At 39.4% G+C, this 25,494-nt stretch overlaps 1 protein-coding gene across 2 annotated transcripts in view; it reads right to left on the reverse strand.

Moving 5' to 3' along the window:
- The window catches only part of RARB (retinoic acid receptor beta), a 770,770-nt gene that overhangs the window by 739,848 nt on the left and 5,428 nt on the right, over positions 1 to 25,494 (reverse strand). The window contains exons 1-2 of one of the 2 annotated variants that reach the window (XM_050779495.1): positions 362 to 493; positions 181 to 259 (exon numbers count right to left, since the gene is read on the reverse strand). The gene's annotated coding sequence lies outside the window, so the exon portion shown is untranslated. Of the gene's footprint in view, positions 1 to 180; positions 260 to 361; positions 494 to 25,494 lie in introns of those variants that run through there. The other variant, XM_050779494.1, reaches the window with a different exon arrangement.

Below are 25,494 nucleotides of genomic sequence, written 5' to 3' on the forward strand. Positions count from 1 at the left end.
CCCGAGTAGCTGGGACTACAGGTGAGTGCCACCATGTCCATCTAATTTTTGTATTTTTAATAGGGACGGAGCTACACCATGTTGGCCAGGCTGGTCTTGAACTCCTGACCTCAAATGATCCACCCACCTTGGCCTCCCTAAGAGCATAAGGGAACTTAAAAGGACTAAACCTGAACGTACCTCCTCGCTGCAGATTGTGAGAACAATTCTCCAGATGAGCAGGACTGGTGACTGTCTTTTTATGATGATGTTCAGGATTCTGTAAAAACAACGGTCTTCATTCAGCAGTCTTAAACATCATAATGCAGAAAAAGAAATTAAACTAGATTATTCAAAATCTTTGCCTGCTTCTTCACAATACCTCCTTTCCATGATGTGACATAGTTAACCGTCTTGAAATGAGGAGACCACCAAGTTCTTTTGCTAAATCTTAATCCAAACTGAAATTTCTTCACTGAAGCTGTACCCTTTCACAAGGAGGGACTCACATCATAGGGTACAGCCATCTTGGTTCAGTGCTTCATATTAACTGGGCTCAGGGATGGGCTCATGTGCTTTAAATGCAAAAGAATTCACACAGGTGGCAATCGTTAATTATAGTGCACATCCCACGAGCATGGACTTTTGACCCAATAGCAAATTAAAAGTAGATTGGATAGAAGTTCTGCTATAATCCAGGCCCATGAAGATTTATAAGAAGAAGAAGAAAAACAAAAAAACGTGTAAACTTCTTGGTTTCATCACTTTTTACATAATAAAATAAGTTCTAGGGTCTACTGAGAGATACCTCTAATTACTACCTCAGCAATTTTAGGGAAATATGACAATAGTTTCTAATCCTAACATTTTTTTAAGAAAACGAAGTCTTAGGTTCTAAATTGTCTTTTATTCAAAGAATATAATTTAGTTTTCTTAATTTCCTCCGGCTAGGGAAACCAAATAACTTGCCTTAGAGATCCTCTTTGATTAAAGTTTAACCATCACAACAAAATATTCCTTTTTGGCAGGGGGGGAGCGGGGAGACAGCAATTTGCTGCTCTGTTGCTCAAGCTGGAGTACAGTAGCATAACAGCTCACTGTGACTTCAAACTCCTGGGTTCAGGCTGTCCTTCCATCTCAGCCTCCCAAGTAGCTGGAACCACAAGCACACGCCACCACTCCAAGCTATTTTTCATTTTGTTTTGTTTTTTTGTAGAGACAGGGGTCTTGCTATGTTTCCCAGCCTGGTCTTGAACTCCTGTGCTCAATGATCCACCCGCCTTGGTCTCCTAAAGTGCTGGGATTACAGGTGTGAGCTACTGCACTGAAATCTAAACATCGTTAGTTAAAGAGGAGTAACTAGTGTTGGTAGAATTTACAAGTAAAAATACAGGATGCTGAGTTAAATTTGAATTTCAGGTAAACAGCATGTTTTCAGGTAAACATCTTTAGTATATGTGTATATACCATGTAATATTTGAGACATATTTGTATTGGGGACCTAATCATGCTAAAAAATATACTTGTTGTGTATCAAAAAATCAAATTTAGCTAGGCATTCTGAATTTTATCTGACAACCCTAGAAACATCTTTAATTCAAAATGTTTCTGGGTGAACGAGCAGCGGGGGAAAAGTTTAGTGAGTGTGTTGTGCCTAATCTTGGAAGGTAGAAATTCTTAAAAACTTTGGAACAGACTCCAGTACTGTTAGGACTCTCAGTTCTCCCACCTGAGGAATGAGGGGTGTGAAGTATAAATGTTGCATGGGCCTGTAAGGAGAAATTTTAAAAAGAATGAAAGTCCAGTTTGGTATAAATAGCAACATGCTTGATTTTTTTTAACTTCTTTAAATTGCTTGTATATGAATCTTACTCATGAGCGTAATTAATTTATTAGTGAACTAAATGAATAAAAACTGTTTGGATGCTTTCAGCTCCAGTCATGGACCACAACATGAACGATCAGGTGTAGCTTAGCAACTCAATAATGAGAAGGCATTTTCTTTTCAGCTTTGGTGCATTTTCTCTACCAAATAAATCAATTTAAAGCTCATCTTGACACTCCTCCATCCCCCGCCCCCATCATTTCAATGTGAAAAGAGGAGACAGATTCAAGCAACTTAATCCAATTGCTTTTTCGAGATACAGACTCCTTAAGTATTGCCTCAGACTATGTCTGACCTCTTGAACTCACAGAGGGGAAATTAAGGCAGAAAAATCTAGCAGTTCAAATTGTTGTAGCTTCAAGACCTGATAAGATTTAATCTTTTTGGTTCCCTAAGGCAAATAAGGTTGAGCAAAATAACCAGAGAGTAACATGTTGAAGAATGGTTTAAGGACTGAAAATGGCCCCAAACACCGAGCATTTAGGAGGGTAGAAGCTACAGAAGTTCAAGGTTATTTAGTTACCAAAGCATAACGACATAAGTCAACGAATCGGGAGAGAGGTGTTGAGTGCAAAGCAAAAGAAAACTTAAATAGTTAGGTACAGTATAAGGAATCTTTTGCCTTGGATAACTTTAATTTCAAGGTAATTATGGTGGACATAATACCATATCTACCTCAGAGTTACTTTTATGCAGTGGGTCAGGACATGCTTCTAGTTCTTAATACTATTGATTGGCTTCCTCTAAGGAGTCCCCTGAATATTCAATCCAGGAAGCCTCGCCACTAAGTGACAAAACTCTCACTATAATCCCCAAGCATGCCATGGTAGGTCTAAAACCTGGCTCATTTTGGGGAAGGTCTTAGAGTCTCATGAATGAATTTTTATCCTGGAAAATTCCACTGCTAGGGCATTGCAAATAATTTAAAAAGGATCATGGTACATTTATATGAGAAGAATGAAGATCCTCAAAATATTGTATATATTCAAGAGTCACCCAGGAAAACTTGTTGTAAATGCAGATTTCCAGTCTCCATCTGGAAGACTGAGACAGAATCTGCTGTGGTAGGTCTTGACTTTTCCGTTCAAATTTTTTTAAACAATCCATATAACATGTTTTGATTATGTCTTATGATCAATGTAATGTGCTAAGTGCTGGAAGTTTAGAATTTAAATATGTACATATTCCCTCTCAAAAGTGTATTATTTGATCATGTTTATTTCTCAGAGAAGGCCTATAGGGAACAGGTATACAAAAGAAAGCTGCGGTCCAAAAAGATACAGCATATACTAAAAGACACATAGCCGGTACATACAGAAGTCAAGTCTGCAACGAGGTAAGTTAATTAATTCATTATTTTTCATCTGTTTTCCAACTATTTTCCTGCCACGCCTGTCTACTGTGTTGCTGTGGCCTACTCACTGCCCTCTGAACCCACCAGACATACACTTGCCCCAAGACCTTTGCTGTTTTTCCTTCTCTCTGCCCAAAGTATTCTTCCCGTTATCTGACTTACTTCATTTCCTTCTGTCTCAAATCAAGTGTCACCTTCTCAGTGAGACCTTCTATGACCACATTATTTAAAATTACAGCCTTCCCACAGAGCACCCTAACCTTCTTTCCTATCTTCCCAGTCCTTCATGAAATGTGAAATTTAATGGATAAAGTGAAGACACTCCATCTTACAAATCTGACGTGTAGCATACTCATCACTTGGAGTGATTTACTTATATGTATACATCTAACAGTTTCTTGCCTGTGTCTGCTAGGATAGTAATTCTCAAACCTTAGCAGCATCAGAATTATCAGAAGTGCTTTTGAAAACACAGATTCCTCCTTCCCAGTCCCAGAGATTAGATTGAGGTCGTGCTAGTGGTGCCAGTCAGCAGATCATTTTGAGCAGTCTTGCCATAAGGCACTAGTTCTCATCTAGGGATGATTTTGCTCCCAGGGAACATTTCATACTATTCAGAGACATTTTTTATTGGTACAGCTGGAGTGGGGGAGCCACCTGGCGTCTTGAGAGTAGGGGGCTAGGAATGCTACTAAATATCCTATAATACACAGGACAGTAGTGAGGGAGTTGAGTAAACCTGTCCTAGATGAATGCTTCTTAAATGCTACTATGCATCAAGAAGAGGAGGGCTTATTAAAAGTCATATTATCAGATTGCACCTCCAGAGTTTCCGATTTGTTAGGTGGGTTCAGTGTGGAGCCTGAAAATTTACATTACTACTAAGTACCCAGGTGAAGGAAATGCTATTGGTCCAGGGCCAACACTTGGAAAACAATTGCAGAAGGAAAGCTCCACAAAGCAGGAATCATGGTCTCTTTATTCCTTCCCCCAGCAATAGAATATGGTACAGTATAGTCACTCAACTTTCTAATTGTTTAATAACAGCACCACTATGCCATGCACTCACGTGATGATTCTGACACCAAGGATTCTGGGATCACACATTGAGAAACAAGAGTTGTTGTTTGGGCAGCAAATTTCAGATGCCTTCTATTCCTATTGACCCCTCAGCTCATTTACTACCAACCAAAGAAGTCTAAGGAGAGTTTGCGTGTTTGCCCCAGCAGGCCTAACAATCTGCCTGAGGGCAATGCTCAAATTACATCCCCACAGTAAGCTCTGTACAAAAGAAACAAACTGTCAAATGCAAGTCTCTGCAGTCTCTGTTTATGATGAAACTACAAGACCCTACAACCACCTGTCACACAATTCCCATTTTCAAAAAGGCCAGAGAATTTATTCACATATACAGACACACACACACTTAGTTCTTCAATCTGATCCTTGAGTGAGGTCTCTAGCATTGTGACATAATTGGGAATCGGTGTGTCTTGAATGTACTTGCGCTTCCATAACCACATCTCTGGCAGCTGTCCACTTTAAGATGGTATCTTCCAGGTGCTGCCAATTAACTCTCCTTACATCATTTTCTGGGGGAATATTAAATTCAGTTCCTTTTATCCTGTGCCCAAAGCCAACAATGAAGTAGTTGATCTCCATAATTCAAACATGTCTGATATCTTAGATTCAATGGCCCTGTTTAAGACAGGCATTTAATGAAGAACTGGTGAATGAGAAGTTTAATGGCTAGAGTGAAGACACTCCATCTTATAAATCTCTTTTTACTCATGTGGAATCATCAGCCAGTGTTATTGATTTGCATTTACTGATTGGCCTTTCTACTGTGTTCAGATGTTAGTATCCTCTGCTGGTGCCTGCAGGCTATTAGTTTCAGGGTAAAGCTTGCTGTTCTGAAAACCAACTTCTTCTCTACTGAACTGAAAAAGCTGAAGCATTCACAATGGCTCAGAGAACCCAACACATTTTAGAAAGCCGTAAAAAGTACTTCACTAGTTGTCTTTATTTTACAACAGTGAGAATTGACACAGAAATAATCAAAATCTATAAAGAGACAGTTCTATTATTATTATTATTATTATTATTTTGAGACAGAGTCTCGCTTTTTCACCCGGGCTGGAGTGCAGTGGCATGATCTTGGCTCACTGCAAGCTCTGCCTCCCAGGTTCACACCATTCTCTGGCCTCAGCTTCCTGAGTAGCTGGGACTACAGGTGCCTGCCACCATGCCCGGCTAATTTTATTTATTTAATTAATTAATTTATTTATTTTTTTAGTAAAGACGGGATTTCACTGTGTTAGCCAGGATGGTCTCGATCCCCCGACCTTGTGATCCACCTGTCTCGGCCTCCCAAAGTGCTGGGATTACAGGTGTGAGCCACCGTGCCCGGCCAGTTCATTATTTTAAAAGCAGCATTATTGCGATATAGTTTATATATCATACAATTCACTGTATAAATGTACAGTTCAAAGGTTTTTAGTAAATTTAGAGTTGTGCAGCTATCACCACTAACTTTAGAACATTTCCATCATCCCCACAACCCCCCAAAAAGTAACCCGGGGCCAATTTGTAGTTACCCACCACCAGCCCCAAACACTAATTTACTTTCTGTATCTGTAGATTTGCCTTTTTTGAGAATTCCATATAAATGGAATCATACTATATGTTGTCATTTGTGTCTGGATACTTTCACTTAGCAAGATGGTTTTTAAGGATCATCTATGTTGTAGCACATATCAGTACTTCATTCCTTTTTGTTGCAAAACAATTAATTGTATAGATATATCACAATTTGTTTATCCTCCAGTTGGTGGACATTTGTTTCATTTAGTTGGGCTATTATGAATAATGCTGCCATAAATATTTATGTACAAGCCTTTATGTGGACATATTTTCATTTTCCTTGGGTAGATTCCTAGAAGTAGATATCCTGGGTCATAAAGTAAGTCTATGTTTAACTTTTTTTAAATGCCAAACTGTTTTCCAAAGTGGCCGTATCATTTTGTAATCCCACCAGCAATGCATGAGGGTTCCAGTGATTCCACGGTCACTGAACCTCCAGAGTTTCCAATTTGTTAGATGGGTTCAGTGCGGAGCCATAGTCTCTCAAATATTTGTTATTGTCTATTGTTTTTAGCCACATACGGTTCACTCTTAATGTTGAAATGTGTGAAACAGTGCTTTCAGATTTGTCCCACAAATATAAAAATACATCCAACGTGTATTGAGGGCCTGCTCTATGTAATGTCTTTTAAATATAGTACCGTTAACCCATCACTAACAAAATGAGATATCATCTTTAGTTTATAAACAAAACAATTAGGTTCAGAAAACTTAATTTCCTCATGGAATTCCAGCAACCAGGTTGCAAAATCTGAATTCAATGCCACAAAACGTGAATGCAAGAGTTATTTATGCAAACGTCAAGAAATATTTGAAATACAAGCATGGGCTTCCGTTTACTACTCATGGCCAAGATATTTCTACTAATGTCATTAAAAAGAGGAATAAACACTAAATTTAGTTCTTTGCAATGATTACACATTTTCCTTTGAAGAAACTATACTGAAATTCTAATGAACAATTTCACCTCAGAATTTTCTCTTAACATGTCAAATCCCAAAGCTATAGTTTTGACTCAGGATTTAACCAGCAAGATATTTATGACAATCAAAACTCAAATGAAACATCCTTCATAGCAATGAAAATGCTGAATGGTTTTTATTAACTCTACTAAATCATTTGCTACCATCAAAAGATGTAAATTCTGACAACTGCTGTTCATGTTTGAGTGCTTAAAAAACATTTATTGCCAGTTTCTGGAGTCCCGCCTGTGATTGAAGAGTATTGATATTTCATCTAGCATGTATTCCATTATAGATAGGCTGTTGGCAGAATGGCGGCCAAAGTCACTGGATGGAACTGCTTCAGCTGAAAACCTTTAACTTATCACCGAATCAGACCACAACTTCCTTTTTTTTTTTTTTTTTTTGAGAGAGTCTCACTCTGTCGCCCAGGCTGGAGTGCAGTGGCACGATCTTGGCTCACTGCAAGCTCCACCCCCTGGGTTCACGCCATTCTCCTGCCTCAGTCTCCCGAGTAACTGTGACTACAGGCGCCCACCACCTCGCCCAGCTAATTTTTTGTATTTTTAGCAGAGACGGGGTTTCACCGTGTTAACCAGGATGGTCTCGATCCCCTGACCTCGTGATCCGCCCGTCTCGGCCTCCCAAAGTGTTGGGATTACAGGCGTGAGCCACTGCGCCCAGCCACCTTTTGTATTTTGTAGAGGCAGAGTCTCATCATGTTGTCCAGGCTGGTTTCAAACTCCTGAGCTCAAGCAATTCTCCCTTTCCCAAAGTGCTGGGATTACAGGCATGAGCCACCACAGCAGGCCTGGCCACAACCTCTTAACCTACCCATGCCCTCTCCTGCCTCCAATATGACTTCATCTGATCTACCCTTTGTCATTTAAACGGCCAACCTGCTTTCTCAAAGCTAATCCTTCCCTGCCTTGGAGATAATCTAAACACTGGCTTGAAATGATCAACATTTCAGAAAGGATAACTTCATTCCCTTGGGATTCATTATTTGACCTGTTTGACACAGAAGGTTTGCTAATGAGTACTTGCTTCCCTGTTTTGTTTCAGAATATCTGCTGATGTAGTTCCTTGCTCCTCAAAGTATGGCCCACAGACTGGCAGCATCAGCATCCTCTGCAAGCTTGTTAAAAATGCAGAATTTCAGGCCTCATCCTTGACCTACTGATCAGAATCTGCATTTGAACAGTCTCCTCAGGTGATTCCTATGTGCTAGGTTATTAACTTCAGCACAGGCTCTTGGGTCTAACCCACAGACCCAGAACCTCACATTTCCCAGTTGAAAATCTGCCCCTATCATAGGAGTGATAATAATAACATTTATCATTCAGAAAGCACTTCCTTCTCTTCTGTCTGCATAGGTTTCTTCCCTCTGCCCCCAAACATGCTAAAGTCACTCCCTATTAAAAAACAAAATCTCTGGTCTCTGTTATCCCTTTGAGGAAGAGTGCAATATTGTTCACATTTATCTACTTCCTCTCCTTGTGGGAGTATCTAACATCCCCATCCTGTTGAGTCCAGAATTGCCCATATGACTTGCTTTGGCCAATGAAATGTAAGCAAAAGTGATACGTGTCATTTCCAAGCCGGAAACATTTCAGGCTTTGCAGACCGTAGGAACTCTCTCACAACTACTCAACTCTACCGTGGTAGTGTGAAAGCAGCCTTAGGGACTACATGAGTAAGTGGGTGACTGTTGCTATGGTCTGGAAATTCATGTGGTGGAAACTTAACCCCCAATGCAACTGTGTTGGGAAGTGGAGACTTTGGGGATGTGTTTAGGTCATGAGTGGATTAATGCTGCTATAAAAAGGGCTTGCAGGAGTGGATCCACTCTCTTGCCCTTCAGCCTTCTTCCAGGTAAGGACACAAAAAGGAGGCCTTCAGCAGATGCCATCATCTTGATCTTGAACTTCCCAGCCTTCAGAACTGCGAGAAATGTCTGCGCTTTATAAATGACTCAGTCTCCACTATTAATTGTTATACCAGCACAAAACAAAGACAACTGTGCTCCAGTAAAATTTTCTGAGTCCAAGTTTCAAAACTGAGAAGTTATTCGTAGCTCATCTACCACCCTAACTCCATCTGCACTAAGCCAAGTATCAAATGCAAAACCACAGAAATTCCACCTGCAGGGGTATTTGACATCTTTTAGCTCATTCCCATAATGGATGCTGAATGGGTAAACAGCTATGTGATAAAGCAAGGATAGTAAAACGTTAATTGTAGATATAGACAATGGGTATATAGATATCCCCTGTAAAATTATTTTAACCTATTTGAACATTTTTACAATGTTGAGGGGAAAATTATCAAAGCTAAAGTGTGTAAGTCCTGGGACATAATCAACTGACTTATGAAGTATAATTTCACTTGCTAAACATCTCATGGAAATTTAGCAGGCAGGATGTGAAAAATAAGGTCTGAGATACCAGCTCAAGTACCTCCATGGTCATTAATAAATACTTTTTGAGCTCCTACTATATGTTAGGCATTGACACCTTGGTAAAGAAAATAGATGTAGAGTTTAACGGTAGACAAATGCTGACCACTCCCAATTAAACAACTCTATTGACCAAACCTTGGTGGGTTTGAAATTCTCTAACACCTATTGTTCCATCCATTAGGAACTTAATGTTTATTATGTTGTGCTTGAGCCTTTCTCTGAGAGATTGCAAGCTCCTAAAACTCAAAGATCTGTCCCCTGACCTCAGTGCCTTGCATGTCATATCCACAAAGGCTGCTGCCATGCTCATTCATAAAGTAACGGCTTTGATGAACAATATGTGAAGGTGTGGCTAAGGTGATGCTATGCCTGCATTTATGTAGGAGGCAGACCTCTGTCAACATGATCCAGCAATTTTTAAATGGCTGAAGGCAAATATCTTTGCCTCTTTAAGTGAGTGAAGTCAATGAATTATTATTCTTTCATAAAGAAAGCAGAGCCAGCTGTCAAGAGGATGGTTAAATAATAATATATACTCAATCCTACTCATTAGTGGAGTCCATACTTGTGAATTTGCCTACTCACTAAAGTTCATTTGTAACCCCCACAAAATAATACTTGAGGCCGGGCGCGGAGGCTCAAGCCTGTAATCCCAGCACTTTGGGAGGCCGAGACGGGTGGATCACGAGGTCAGGAGATCGAGACCATCCTGGCTAACATGGTGAAACCCCGTCTCTACTAAAAAATACAAAAAACTAGCCGGGCGACATGGCGGGCGCCTGTAGTCCCAGCTACTTGGGAGGCTGAGGCAGGAGAATGGCGTGAACCCGGGAGGAGGAGCTTGCAGTGAGCTGAGATCCGGCCACTGCACTCCAGCCTGGGCGACAGAGCGAGACTCCGTCTCAAAAAAAAAAAATAAATAAATACTTAAGGCACTTTATAGTCATTCTAGGGCAGGAGCAAAGCCATTAAATGTTTGAGTGGCCCAATGTGCAGGTCAGCTGAGGCCAGACAAGGTAACACTCTGCCTTTCTGTTTCAGCTCACATGCTGTAAACAAGTGCAGGGTTTTTCACTCGTCTTCTTAGTGCCACAATTTTCCTACATTTTGTGGTATGTGTTGATGACTTCGCTGCTCAAAATGGCCTGCAAGCATATGCTGAAGTGTTGTTTAGTGTTTCTAAGCTCAAGAATGCTGCAATGTGCTTTATGGAGAAAATACATGTATTTGAGAAGCTTCTTTCAGGTGTGACTTACAGTCCTATTGGCTGTGAGCTCCATGTTAATCAATGTGTACTAAATAAGGTGTCTTTAAACAGAAACACACATAAAACAATGCTAAATATTGCTCAATTGATGGAATTGTTGTAACCAGAGGCTCACAGGAACCTAACCCTGTATTTGCTAAGGCAGCAATCTTGGTGACTTTATAGAACATAAGTGGCAAGAATAACTGGAACCAGCAGCTTCTTGAGAGCCATTACTAAGCTCTGCCACAGGCACAACCATTCTCACTTTCTCCATGAACACATGCGGCATATACAGTAGCTCCCCGCTTATCCGCAGTTTCCCTCCCTGCGGGGCAACCATGGTCTGAAAACAGGTAAGTATAGTACAATACCATATTTTGAGAGAAACTACATTTACTTTTTTTTTTTACAGTATATTGTTATAATTGCTTATTTTTATTAATCTCTTACTGTGTTTAACTTATAAATTAAACATCATAAACTTTATCATGAATGTATAGGAAAAAACATTATATAGAGAGAGTTTGGGACTATTCTCCATTCCAGGCATCCCCTGGGGGCCTTGGAAAGTATCCCCTGCAGATAACAGTGGACTACTATAGCCAGAATGGCTGGGTAAGGAAGCGTAAGCAGACAGGTAGATGTTGCAAGACAATGAAATTTAGTGCAAGCCTGTCCAAAGTGAGTAGTAAGGAGAAATCCATAATCAACATCAAATAAATTATTTCTTCTTTGGGTGGCCATAAGGCATAGACAGTCATACCTGGATATAAACACAGTTTATGATAGTCTGAAAGGTCACACTAAGGCCTGAATTTTCCTGTAAATAACCCTCTAGGACATCGTGAAGTAAAAAACAATCAATCATGGAAACAGATGGGATACAGAATATGCTGCTATGTTGCAATTACTAAAAGGGGCTATGGATAAAGCAAAACTCATTATGCTGAAAAGCAGAAGCATTGCAAACATTAAAAGACCTTGTGGTCAGCCACAGCTGTACACTGAAGGACAGATGTACCCTTCGTGAGGCAGAGAAAAGGCCAAAAATGATAAATACTTCCCAGGTTGTTCGCAGATGCTCATCCCAAACAAGGAAAAGCATTAAGTAGTACTTAGGCAGGAACTGAGAAGTCAATCGGCTTAAGAACGCTCTAGACATGACTCAACAGCAGTCACCTATCTTTGTATTTTAAAAAAAAAAACAGTTAAAAAGAAAGAGAGACAGCACTTGGATTTGAGGTGTTTAAAACCTTACAGGGCCGGTGCCATGGTTCACACCCATAATTCCAGCACTTTGGGAGGCTGAGGCATGCAGATCACTTGAGCCCAGGAGTTCAAGACCAGTCTGGGCAACATGGCAAAAACCCTGCCTCTACCAAAAAGACAAACATCAGCTGGGCATGGTGGCGCATGCCTGTGGTCCCAGCTACTCTGGAGGTTGAGATGGGAGGATCCTTTGAGTCCAGGAGGCAGAGGTTGCAATGAGCCAAGATTGTGCCACTGCACTCCAGCCTGGGCCACGGAGCAAGACCATCTCAAAAAAATTTAATAAAATTCAAAAAGTCTTTCAGCTCAGAGGAGTGGAGATGTATTGATACTTTATGTATGAAGGCAAAACCCATAATCCTGAAGCATTAAATGTGACCCTCAAATGCTCTCTAAATTTGTCAGGGCTGAGTAGTCTACTTGCAGTTTAAGTGGCTAAGGGGCATCCTTGGTCTTTCTGCACATAGGCCAGCTCTACCGCCTTGCTACTCAAAGTATGGTCCACAGCCAAGAAGCGCAACATCACTTGGGTATTTGTTGAAAATGTCTGAAAATGCAGGCTCTCCAGCTCCAACCTAGAAGTACTGAATCAGCTTGTATTTTAACAAGATTTCCAAATTATTCACGTTTTAAAGCTGGAGCAGCAATGGCCTACAATTAGGGTGACCAACCACCTAGGGCCTGTTGTAAGCACCACAAGTCCCATGCAGTGTGAGAAACCTCTTGGCCTCAGACACATCCAGATAGTTGGTCACCCTATTTTATCCCAATTCAACAACCAAAGGAAGTTCTCAAATGGAAGACTTGAGACTGAAGAGCCACTTAGGGATTATTGTATCCTGAAACAATTTCCACTGTTTACAGTTTACTTTGGAGTCATCTGGTTCTATGTGGTTTTCACATAAGGAAAGTAGAACAAGGGTGGAAGAATTCATATGGAAAACTAAGACTTTGAAGAACAATCTTCCTCCACATCCAGTCTTCCACTCCAGGATATACCAGTCCAAGGAACTGAGCAGAAGAAAGACCAGGAGGCATTCTTTAGGGGCCTAGAGTCATTCTGTGTGATTGGTTACATTATCACCACACCTTTCAAAGCCAGGGACAGCTGCTCTTGAACAATGGGTCTCAGACTTTAGCTATGTCAAAAGACACTTGCAGGGCTTATAAAGCACAGATGGCTGGGTCACACCCTCAGACTACCTGATTCAGTGTGGCCCCAGATCAGCAGCATCCAAAACACAGGAAAGTGTGTGTAGAAGCAGAAGCTCAGGCACCACCCCAGACCTGCTGAGTCAGGATCTCTATCTTACCAAGATCTCTTGGTGATTTGCTTGCACAGTAACCTTTGAGAAGTATTGATACAGAAGGACACTGACGAATTTGCTGAATCCGCATCCTGTGTATAAATACAACTGCTTAATCTTCTCATTGAGCAAATCTGAATTTCATGCTCTTCTCTTTCTTTTTTATTTTTTTCCAATTTTGGCCATAGAATAGGTAGAAGTTCATTGCCACACAGGTATACAGATTCATTGTTAATAAAGCAAGTTACCCTCAACACCAAGAACAGAAAGTGCTCTCACAGACCATGAAGGAGCATTTGCCCTGGCTCAAGGAACATAAGGTCTTCTGTTCTCCTCAGGGAAGCAGCCACTCAGGGGAAGCTACCACTCTCAGACTAAGGACATCTGGACACAGCCAGTGCCAGCAGCCTGTGTACTAGGCAGACGTACTTCGGAATCCCTGCCCTCCACAACAGTTCCTGCAATTTGTTGGCCATACCTCATAGGAAGGTTTCATTCCTGCAAGGTTAGCTTACTAAGGAACAGCATATTCCCTTCTGCAAATAGATAATGCTGATGTCACATTTTCTGCCTCTACTTCACTGTTGCCAATAACATAAGGCCACATATTCTGTTATTTTCTTATTTGAAGTTCTTGAACTGGATACCAGTTCTCCTGGAATTTTTTTAAAGAATGCTAATAACTAATATTTATGAAGCATATGTTAAGTGCCAGATGTTGTCTTAAATACTTAACATTCCTTATCTTATTTAATCCACACAATAACCCAGGAGGTAGCTACTATGATTAGTCCCATTTTACACATTAGGGAATTGGAGACACAGAGTAGCTAATTAACTTGCCCAAGATCACCCAGCAGGTAGATTGCAGAGCCAACACAGTAATGAAAAAGATGTCAAACCACCAATTTTGTCTTACCTTTTCTTTCCAGAATGTTCTACCTTAAAAAATATGGTAATAACAGTGTTGCATACAGGAGTGACCCTGTTGCACTGGAGGATGTCTTTTAACCTGCATGCATCTCAGCTCCTCCTGTGGTAAGTGGAATAATAATAAGCACTCTGCCTCTCGCAGAGGTATTGTGTAAGTCTGTGCCTGCACAGTGTAAACTGTAAAAGCACAGGACAAAGACAATGATCAAAGCGATGATAATCACCCCAAATAATTCATTAATTCTCACAACAACCTTGTGAGACACAGGAAATCGACTCTGGATTAATTGCTGGCAACTGTTAAAATGTGGCATGCCAAGATTCTATTCTTGTTCTTCAGGTGGGTGGAAGGGGGCTATCTGCTGCAGAGAACTGACTCTCAAGTCAGGAAGGGAATGTCAAACCTTTCCAAGGAGCTGCAGGAGAAACAGAAAAAAGAAACAGGGCTGTTCCCACTTGTACATGAGTGCAGCAATGACTGATAAATGATCATCAACTCTGGCACTTAGATAGGCTACATTTCTCAGCCTCTTTTACAGTTAAACATGGCCATAGGATTCAGATTTACACAATGGGATGTGAGAAATCATGCCCCATCAAAATCTCCCATGCATGATTCTCTCTCTCTTGCCCCATACGCCAATTGAATGTCAATACCCAGAGCAACCTAGAAAACCACACATGGAAGACAGCTGAGCCTTTGTTATCCTGGGTCCCTGAATGACTTAGTGGAATAATCCTTCTTACCTACTGCTCCTTCCTAGTCCAGGTATACCATTATTGCACTGTTTTCTACATATTACATCAAATTTAATTTTATTAAGCCACTGAAATTGGGTATTTATCTGATATCATAGCTAGTATTAGCCAAACCATTGATCAATGTCCCCTTTAAAAATCTGCTTTATGCCATTTTAAATATGTCACTCCTGTTGTAAATTCTCATGAATAATGATTCCACCTAGGTTAGAAGAGAAAAATATCCTTAGTAGATTAGGGGAGATTTTATTCTTATATGGATGCTAATCTGATTGTTTTCCTAACTCCTGTGTGGGATTGGCCATGGTGGGTAAATGACAGTTTTGGTTGTTGAATAAGAAGAAATGTTTTGCAGCAAGGACAGAGGAGTTTGCTGAAGAGGAAGACGTTGGTCATTGTGATTTCACCATATTTCCAAGACCAAAGCAGAGTTGGAAAGTAAGGTGGGATGGCTCCAAAAAGAAGTCACCTGACTTGACGATTTTGCCAAGACAGACCTGTGGAGCAGGGACAAAGAGGAGGGTAAGAGTGCTAACTCCCTGGGGAAGCAGGTTCCAGATCGCAGGGGTCCAGAGAATATTGGTATGAACTTCACTGAAATATACTCTGGGTATAAGTTGATAAAATTCCATTTAGATACATTTATCACAATGTTATAGATTGAAGAAGTGCCATATTTGATTTGCCCAAGGTCACGCAGTACAATTCATTTCCCAAATCATCAAGGGCCTGCAGTTTTGTTTCTCACAGTCTTCAAGGCAGCAAGTTCTCTCCAGCAGTTTCATCTTGCTCTGGGTAATATCTGCTCCCCAGTTTTTTCCCACTGCAGTCACATCCTATGCCAGCCTGGGAACCAACAACTTGGAAATTCGAAATCGATAGAGATTTTGAGACATTAACAGGTTAGTTGCAGATGTGGGAAAATTATAATCCTGGTGCAGTCCCATTGTACCTACTCTTTGCCCCTTATGAGCATGAAAAACGGTTTCCAAAGCACTGTGGCACCAGTCTTGCCAGACAGGGAAGAGAAAGAAAAAAAAGTGCTCCCAGGCCTTTGTTCTGGCTGCACACATGTGACAGCTTTCAGAACCTCAGCAGATCTCCTGGCAAGAATAGCAGAGAGCAAACCCCTCCTCCCCATTGGGCAAGGGTAATGCCTCCTGGCAAAGACCTCAAGTACATCCATCTCTCTCCAGGCCCTTCTAGGGCTGCTGTGCATCTGCAGAACAGATGGGAGAGTCTGCTTGTCTGACTGTTGGCTGTTTTATTTCACTCAATAAACATTTATTGAGGATCTACTTGTGCCAAGCCCTAGGCTGAGGGATGTTCCATTGATGTGTGTGCAAGTGAGCATGCATTGACCAAGGTGCAAGTGCTGAGAGAATATGGGTATCTGTGTGTGTGTGTGTATGTGTGTGCACACATGAGCATCCCCTCAAATCACCAAAACAACAGGAGAATGGTGAAAAGGAATGGACAACCAACAACACAGCTGATCAACTTTGTCATAGGAGAAATGTCATGGTCTATCTCAGTGCTTCTCAAACTTGCCTGTGCACACAAATCATCTGGGTATCTTGTTAAATTGTAGATTTCAGTTCAGCAGGTCTGTGGTTGAGCCCTAGATTCTGCATTCCTGATGGGCTCCCAAATGATGCTGATGCTGCTCATCGGGGACCATAGTTAGAGTAGCAAAAGGCTTATCTAATTTTCTTGCTGATCTGATATAGTAGTTTGATGGTGTGTGGGCTGGCAGAAGATACATATTTGATTCAAATCTATATGAGGGCGATGAGTGTATGGAACTCACTTTAAAATGGACCCGCAATGTGCCAGGTACTTTGTCTATGTAAAGTCAACTAATTCTCACAGGCGGGTGTTGTTACATCTCTTTTACAGTTGAGAAAATGTAAATTCAGGGCAATGAAGTAACTTTTCTGAGGTCCCACAGCTAGTAAGTATTAAAGATAAGATCTGAAATTAAGTCTCCCTGTCTTTTAAAATTAATGTTTTATCTACTTCCCTAAGGGGTCTCTTCATCCATTTAAGTTGGCTCCTGTCTGGAAGAGATGGTCTGAAGCACCACAGATTTTGAATTGGAAGCTGCTGTCACATGGCCCCTTGACAGTCAGTGAAACCTAATATGGAATTATCTGCTTAGCAGCATTGCTCAATTAATCCAATTTTTAAAGCTTGGTTATCATTAAAACCTCTAGGTGAATGTTAAAAAAAAAATACTGTGTTAGCTGGTTTTCCCTTCCTGGTAATGATCTGACAACAGTGAACAGGTATCAGTATCAAGAAAGCGATGGATTTCTGTCATGTCAGAGCAAAGGAAATAATAATAATAAAGGCCAAAAGTGAGATCCCTTCCACTCTGAGAAGAAATACTGTGAGGACTGTTCACTAGGAGCCACGGGCTCAACCCGGCCGTCTCCGGAGAATGAACATGTGACTATCGTTATGCGGCCCAGCCAAGTATTCAAAATATATTGGGTTTCATGGTTAAAGAATTATGTTTATTGTTTCCTCTAATCAATTTTACTTCACAAAATAAAGAGTGATATATCACTCTTAAGTTCTCGGAAGAAAGGAGTGTCAGAAACCTTACAAATAAAGTATGTGTTAAAGAAAATGGGTATAGAGTGGGCTCCGAACTGAAGAGAGGATATATGGCCCACTCTTTAAGCTCATAGGAAATTGCGACCTCGAAAAAGTACCCATGATTTCTCAAGAGAACTATTACTTAACAAAATCTCCACAATAACAATGAATAACGGCCTGCCAAAGAATATAAATAGAAAAGGATTTAATATATATCCCATAGTTATGAGATTATTGGCCAAGGGAGTCTCGTGCTAATAAGATCACTCCCTCAACCCCCAAATCAAATTCCTCACAAAATCATATTCATATTACTAACCTTTATGAGGAGAGAAGATAATCCTCTATAATTTTCAGCCCAATTGGCATTTATTTTTCTATAAAGGAAATAAAGAAATCAAAGCGATAAAATAATTCCATTTTGAAGTAGTTTTTAATGTGCTGACCTAACTATAGCTTTGAATTTATAATGGAATAGTTTATATGTTTTATATCTAAAGACAATGACTCTCTGATAAAAAACAAAAAATGAAAATAATCTGAATTATGTTCTATCATTTGCTTATTTCCATAACTGTAGCCAGTCTTGGGCAGTTCTCAGTCTCTTCTCTCCCTACTTCGTTCTATTACTCTCAGGAATGTTGCTCAATAGAAAATCGAACCAACAAAAATGGAGAATTCTTAATGCATCATTAGGTCTTTGGAGCATGTAAATAGACTGCATCAATTAAAAAAAAAGGGGTCCAGGAATATATTTTCTGTCTTCTAATTATGAAAACTAAAAAGAGAGCATTTCTCAATAGGTTCTTTCATACTTAATTTTATTCTATGTAATTATATTTAATATGAAGGATATAAAATTCACAAATAGAAGCATTAATAAATGTAAAATAATTTCTAAAATGTGTGTAGTGTGTATACACTATTTTTAAACCTTGCACATCCATTATTCTTCATAGATATACAACTGCTGCTTATAATTATGAAATATGTTTGCTAATTATTTCATTAGTAGTAAACCAGTTTTATTAGTTGTCATTTGTTATTACATTAGAGACATTTTTAAAAGACTATTAGGATTAGAATTATGTAATGAACTTGCCCTCTGTTGGTCTAGTTGTTTTTTACTAATCTAAAATATCAAATGGACAGAATAGTGTTCAATTTTGATACAGGAGTTACTATAAACTTGGTTTCATTTTCTTCCCTTGAAACAGAATTCTCAGCATGACCTTTCTATATATGGGATTTCAAAACTGCAACACACTGTCTGTAATATCCTAAATTAAACAAGGACTTCCTGATCCACTACAGTGGTTTGAGTAATGGTTACATCTAAGCAGCAGTTCTGACCAATTACAAACACATGGTCGTGGGCTGTGAGTGAAGAGCAGGGTTTGTGTATGTACGATCTACGCTGATACTATTTCTGGAGCTACAGCAGGTAAACTCCTTTCTCCTAGTTAGGTTTTGAAATCTTATGTAATATTTTTAGAGATAACACCTTAGGTGGGAAAAATGGGAAAGCGTCCATGGAATTGTTGAATTGAGAATGCAATAAAGTTCAAGAAAGCAAATGGGGACACATTTGGTTTTGATTAATGGTTTTTGTGTTTTACAGCATGTCCTGGACACTTATTTCCAGCTAAAAAATATTTTAATGATATTTCAATTAGGATGTCTTTCTGTACTCTCTCCACACTACTGCCCCATTGATCTCCAAAATACTGTGCAAAACCCCACATTGCGTGAATCATAGTGCATTCTGGCATTTGTCTTCCTAGCTAGAACATAACTTTCAAGAAGCTAGGTGCTAAGTGTGTGTGTATCTTTTGATTTTAGCCCCTACACCGAGCATATCTGGAAAAGGATAGATGTCCGGTAAACATTTATTAAGTGATTTGGAAGTGGTTGTGCTCAATGCTATCTTTACATTTGTGCTCCAAGTCATCTTTGCATTTTTTTTTTTAATCTTACTCATGCCTGACTAAAGAAAATGGTCCTGTAGGGGCAACAGCAAATACTAACCATTTATATTCCAACGCTATAAAAGACCTTTACATACATTGTTTCAGGCAACCCTTTCAAGCCCGTGAGTTAGGAAACTTGGTTTTATATGTCATACAAAAGAAATCTAAAGCTCAGATAACTTATGTATATTTTCCGTATTCATGGTTTAGCTGGAATGTTGTGAAAGCAATACGTGCATCAGGTCCTTAGGCATCAAGTCCAAAACTGTTGCTATGAACCCACAGCAACCTTCATTCCTTGCTGGGCATTTCTGAGAAAACCCTCCATCTACCTCAACTAAGGTGGCAACAGCCAGAGAAGCAATGAAGGATCAACTGATTCAAATTCTAGCTATCCTGTACCTCTACACCTTCACAGCTCCATTTAATAAATAACAGATAAATATTGGTCCCATCTACGGAGTTACAAGTCTCTTATTTTTAAATCCACAGCATAAGAATTGATGGTCGTTGATAACATGCCAGGTGTCCAGATATAGAATCATGTTACAAGAACCATAACAGTAATACTTAAGTGCTTTAAAAGTATCCATTTAATCTTCACAACAGCCTCTGAATTAGGTGCTAATTATCTTATTCTGCAGGTGAGAAAACCTAGACTCAGAAAAGTGAAATAATCTTGCTAGAGGTCATTTATCTGGCGAGTGGTAGAGTCCTAACTCAAACTCTCATTAGTTTGAGTCATAGAGCTGTGCTCTCAGCCATGATACCATCCAATCCCCTGCTCCCACTCAGTTGGAGATATTTGCTAAAACCTTATGAACCTAACTCGATCTGTAGGATAAATATTTGAGCCTCTTCATGCACTTCGATTCATTCTTTAAAAATGATTTTTAAATTAGTATGCATTTTAAAAGGATATTCTCTCTCTAGTTCTAAACACAAGTGTAATTTTGTGACAATCTGGATTTGTGCTTCAATTATCCAAACTGTTTCTCCCCGCCCCCACACCCCCAGTTTTTTTGGTTTTGTGTGTGTGTGTGTGTTTTTGTTTGTTTGTTTTTTTTTTTTTTTTTTTTTTTTTTGAGACAGCGTCTTGCTCTGTAGCCCAGGCTGGCGTGCAGTGGCACAATCTCGGCTCACTGCAACCTCTGGCCCTGGGCTCAAGAGATCCTCCCACCTCAGCCTCCCGAGTAGCTGGGACCACAGATGTGCACCACCATACCCAGCTAACTTCTGTGTTTTTTGTTTTTTGTTTTCAGAGACAGGGTTTCTCCATATTGCCCAGGCTGGTCTCGAACTCCTAGGTTCAAGCAGTCCCCTCACCTCGGTCTCCCAAAGTGCCGGGATCATAGGCATGAGCCACCATGCCTGGCCTCCTTCCCATTGTTTTCAAATTCAGTGGATAATTCATCATGATTTATCCTTATCCCTTTTACTTGTGGAAACCTAAACCTAAAAAGTATAAATCAAGAAAAAGTGGTATTCTAGACACTCAAATAAGGTTAAACACTCAAGAACAGCATTACAGCAGTATCTTCTTTATTTTTTGCTCATATTTTTTACTATGGATTAACAAAAGTAGACCACTAAAGTTGCATGCACTTTTACTTCTGAAAGCTGAAGCCACAAACCTCCTAGCCTTGCTATACTGGAGTAAATTAGTATCTTTGTCAATGCCAATTCCTAAATTGAGTATTTTCTATTATATTAAATACTTTTTTACTCAAATATGTACTTTGGTCCATCTGACTAAAACCATAAATTGCTAACCAGCAGCCCACAAGCCAAATTTCATCCCATAATATATTAGGTTTTGGTGCTTCTTTTGTTTTTAGTTTTGATTTAGTTGGCATTAAAAAAAAAAAAAAAAAAAAAAACCTGGAGATTTTACACAGATTTCCAGAGTTACATAAAAATTCAGATTTCTAAATCCTCATATAAAGTCAGACATTTATCATTACTAGGCTGAAATTGCTCCAAAGTAAAGCAAGTTCCTGGAGCTGAGTTAGGACTGCCCTCTTTCATGTTCTTAATCCATATTGTTATTGTCATATATTATTGCTGCCTCCCTTCTTGACTCCTGACTCCTGAAGGCATTTGAATGTTCCATCCCAGTACATGAAGTATTCTTTGTTTATTTAAGCTTACTTTTTGGAGGCCACATCTCATAAAATTAAATAAACTATTTCTGTTTTGTTTAATACCATGGCTATCTTTACCCTGCAGTGGCTTTATTACAGGATGTACTAGAAGATCACTGATTTTTCCTTCGCCAAAAACTTATAGCTTTCCAATATACTTGTCAAGCTATAGTGTCTGATAGTTTTTAGGTTATCTGGTCTTTCTCAGTTGACAACCGTATCATCAGAGGTAGACTTCATGGGCCCTGGTAAGCAAAATTCTGGCCATGCTGTCTGTCACTCTGCCATTGCTCCTGTGAGTATGTTACCTTTCATGGCAAAAGAAATTTTGCAGATGTAATTAAAGTGACTCATCAATTGACCTTAAAAAAAGGAGAGATTATCCTGGATTATCTAATCACACAAGCCTTTAAAAAGCTGAGAACTTTCTCTGGCTGCAAGTAGAAGAGATGTAGGAAAAGTGGAAGTCAGAGAAATTGGAAGTACAAGGACTCACTGTTGCTGACTTTGAAGAAGGATAGAGCCAAAGAATGACTCTTTTTTGAGAATGATCCCCAGTTGACAGCCAGCAAGGAAATAGGGAGTTCAGTCTTAGAACCACATGGAACTGAATTCTGCCAACAACTTGAACAAATCTGAAGGAAAAATCTTCTCTTAAAACTCTAGATAAAAGTTCAAGGTAGCTGATGCCTTGATTTTTGGCCTGGTAAGCCTGCCTGGACTTCTGACTTATGGAAACGGTAATATAGTAAATGTGTGATGTTTTCAACCTCTATTTTTGTGTTAATGTGTTAAGGCAGTGATAGAAAACTAATACAGGCTTCATGGTCACTGGTGACCCTAATGAGTAATATCAGAAAAAACTCAGAATGCTTCATTCACAGCAATCATTGTTTCCTTTTTGGTGTGACTTTGTCATTAATCATTTATGTTTCCAAGCCAATTCTGGTGATTTAGAGCCTGCACTAGTTTTCGATCTGTGCCATAACAAAATTAACACAACCGGAAAATAAGAGGGCCAAAATCAGTACTGAGAAAATAAACTGAGTACGATGAAAATCACATAGAATCTGAACCTCTTCAATTTAAAAGTTTCAGCACTATCTCTTTTTACTGTAATATTGAATATATTCACATGTGAGGCAAGAAAAAAGCTATCTACTCTAAGTTTTACTTCTTTATTAAATTATCAAAAGAAAACTACAATTGTCATTGTAACACTGGAACATTTAATACAGTTCTAAAATTAAACGCAGAACACATTTACAGAAGCCATCAATTTGGGATCTTCTTTTGTCAAACTGTTTTTCAAACAATATTTTAGTAATAAGCCTTATTTCACTAGTGGAAAAATCTTAAGGAAGACAAGACTATATATTCACTCAACACAAGACTGTTTAAACTTTACTCATCTCTGTGATCTCTACCATTTGCAGATGACCACACTATTCATGGTTATTACCAGGAATATGTGGGATCTGCAAGTAGAGTATTCTCCACCTTGGATATTACCTGGCTAACTCAAGTCATTCATTCATTCATTCATTCATTCATTCAACGAAGGAGGCCAATGGATAAGGTCAAAGAGGTAAACTATATGATAAGGTTTTCTTCATAGGATATATTGCTATCTGAAATGATCGTTTTATTTATCTAATTTATTGTGATATTTGTCTCCCAATAGAACGTCAGCCCCAAGGGGCTGGTGAATTTATCTTCCCATTTATTGATGATCATCCAACCTTTAGATTGGCAGATCTCAATAAATACTTACGAAATAAATACATACATAAATGATAAAAAAAACTACGTCAGCATCCAGAAGTTCTGATATACTACTGTTATTCACATTCTCTAAATTGTTTCTGTGCTTCTTTTTCCTAACACCAATTTCTCCAAAGTATCTTCAATAAAACGGTAAATCCTCTCCTGCATTGATTCAATAAACACTATTGAGCACCCTGGATATTCCCTGTCTCGCTCAAGAATCATTTACTCATTCATTTATTCATTCATTCAACAAAGGAGGCCAAGGATGTGGTCAGAGAGATAACAGGGGACAGATCATAAAGAGCTTGGTAGGACACTGTAAGGTCTTGGGCTTCTAGTAAGAGTGAGATGGGAAGCCATTTGGAGGATGCTGACACAATAAATGTCATATTCTGATTAACATTTTATTAAGGCCAACGTAGCTATTATGTGAGGCAACAGTAGAAACAGGATCTCCAGTCATGAAGTTGTTGGAATATTCTCATGTTTTTTTGACTGCCAGTGTTTTCATGTAATTCAAACTAGGTTCTTGAATAAACTTTGCTAGAAAACAGCAGTCATATTTGAAACCTTAAAAGACACATTACTGATTGCCAGCTGTCCTCTCTTATATCCAGTCTCTTGCCACGTATAAGATCCTGGGGCATTGCTGCTGCAAAGAATTAGAGACCTAATTCCAATTGCCTCCATTCACAGAAGAGGAGATTTTGCTTTGCTCCTTCCTTGGAGGTCAAGGTTCACTTCCTTTACACAATGCTGTCTTATTTCTCTTCTCCTCAGATCTAGCATTATCTACATTCACTGTCTCAAAAGACAAACTATAGCATGTTTACCTAAAAATGTGAACGGGCATTGTCCTGAAAGAGAACACAGAGCACTTGCAGAGAGTCACTCAAGTCTCTTCCAAAGCCCATGATGTTTAGGTCATCCTAGACTGAAAATCCCACTTGTTTTCAGGCTTCCCCGGTAACCACATTGAAGAGACAATCTATGGTGAATTGCTTCTATCATGCTTTCTTGTGAAGGATCTAACCTTAAGATGGACTCAACTGACCTATATGTCTTGGGCCCCCAGGGCCAATGAATACAACTTTCACCACCCATTGTTTCTTTGAGGTGTGTCCGTATTAATGTAGATAATGTGGCTTCTGGGCATCTCGACAGTGCTCTATCATTACGAATATATTCATAGATATAGAACCTGGTTTTTCCTGGGGAGGTGCTCTACTACAGAATAAAGAACAGCAGTTAAGAGGATCTGAATTGCCACTCCCATGCTTTTGGTTCTGCAACCTTTGTTCCAGTTGTTTAACCTTGTTAAGGCTGTTTCTTTACCTATAATATGAGCCTACTGGGCGTGAAGAATAAATGCAATAATATGTGCCAAGCTTTTAGTACAGAGTCTGGCACATAGAGAGCACTCAATCAATATTAGTAATCATCATTTAAAAACCATTATTCTAATTTTCGCCATCCCTGTGAAGATGGGTATGAATCTTCCAAAATGGTACCTGAATTCAGGGAGTTATTTACTTGGCTTGCTACCTTTCTGCCACCTGCTTGTAAAAACTACAGTATTGGAAAAGGGACATTCTAGAGCATGGTAGCATGGATCCACAGACACATTTTATCAATTCCCTTTCTTCCATCTTTTCAATGTTTACTTATTGGCATAGGTGAAACTGAGGCAAGAGTTTTAAGCTTCTTGATATAAGTTTGACATGATAAATGCAAAGACCATCAAGTACAAAAGGCAAGGGCAATGCAGTAGATGAAATCCTATAATGGTGGAAATAGCCAGGGCAAAACTCACACAGATATTTTTATTTTGTTTGTTTTTGCTTATGTAAGAGGATGAAGAAAGACAATTTAAAAGGATAAGGGACAGAAGAAGGGAAGAGAGAGTGGAAAGGCACAGCAGAAAGTGAAGAAAGAAGGAAGAATTGAAGATGAAAAAACTAAAAAGTGGGAAAAAGGGAAAAAGGAAAGGAAGAAATAAAAAGAAAAGGGAAAGTTACTATGAGACTGGTTCTACAGCCCAGAGCAATGCAAAGGCAAAAGCCAGGATCAGCACAAAAAGACTAACAGAGAATATAAAGTGGGCTTACAATTGAAGAAATTCTTCTTGCAGTCCTGTGACTCTTTTGTGAGTAAAACTGCTTCTATCCCTAGAAAATTGAAACTTAGATTTTTCTTGACCTTCGA

Source organism: Macaca thibetana, chromosome 2, assembly GCF_024542745.1.
Source record: "Macaca thibetana thibetana isolate TM-01 chromosome 2, ASM2454274v1, whole genome shotgun sequence".
Taxonomy (NCBI): domain Eukaryota; kingdom Metazoa; phylum Chordata; class Mammalia; order Primates; family Cercopithecidae; genus Macaca; species Macaca thibetana.